Raw genomic sequence first — 919 nt, forward strand, 5'->3', positions numbered from 1 at the left:
ACAAATTTGTTCTCTGAAAAGTGTCCACAAAGCCAAGTCTCTGATTAACACCTTTGTAGGGATGGTTTTTCACCTATTACTAAATTAAACTTGCTTCATTGGAAAGGCAGCAAGATGCATCCTCATTTCAATGTCTACTGAAATAATACAGGTTGACACCAGGAAACATTAACGCCACTGCATCCTTGCTGCTTTCTCATGTGGAAGTCTGTTTAATGTGAAAACAAGGTGATATCTAATTAGCACACAGGTAAGGAATTACGAAAATCTTTATTTAAGGGTGAAGATGTTTCTCACAAAATTGTTGCCCCAATGCATCATTGAAATTCAAGCTGGAAAGATGATTTTAATATATCACTTGTACATTTTGTATTGCTCTTCTGGTGACAATGTAGTTTTTTTTGTCAATTACCATTTTAATAACAGGGTAAAGAAAATTAAGTGGATTTTTGAAAGAAAACTATACTGTCAATATACTATTAAAACAAATTAAAATGGTAAAAGTTATTGTACTTTAAGTAAAAATAAAAGAGCAAAAATATCAATCCCAGTTTTGATTACTTAAATTAACAAAAAAAATGCATATAGCAAAGGATAGTTTCAATCTGCCTACCTCTGGGTTATGGGTCCAGCATGCTTCCATTGCAGTACTCTGCTGCACATGTAAGTGCAAGAGATCCTGAAGCACTCACTCATCATGGGAAAGTACCAATGTGTTTATTCGTTAGTTGATGGAAGAAACATCTTACAAAAACTCTCCAGATTATTGATTTTTTAATGTTTTTCTAGGAAACGTTCTAGATGTATGCTTATTAGCCTTTGTCAGTAGGCACTTTTTGCAAAGTGTCTCTGTGGCGCAATCGGTTAGTGTGTTCGGCTATTAACCGAAAGGTTGGTGGTTCAATCCCACCCAGGGACC

General features: G+C 35.0%; 1 non-coding gene across 1 annotated transcript; it reads left to right on the forward strand.

The window, feature by feature from the left end:
* The first annotated feature begins 845 nt into the window (after positions 1 to 845).
* TRNAN-AUU (transfer RNA asparagine (anticodon AUU)) lies at positions 846 to 919 on the forward strand. The gene has a single exon. It is a non-coding gene; the product is annotated as a tRNA-Asn (tRNA).

This window comes from Pseudophryne corroboree, unplaced genomic scaffold (assembly GCF_028390025.1).
Source record: "Pseudophryne corroboree isolate aPseCor3 unplaced genomic scaffold, aPseCor3.hap2 scaffold_755, whole genome shotgun sequence".
NCBI classification, from domain to species: domain Eukaryota; kingdom Metazoa; phylum Chordata; class Amphibia; order Anura; family Myobatrachidae; genus Pseudophryne; species Pseudophryne corroboree.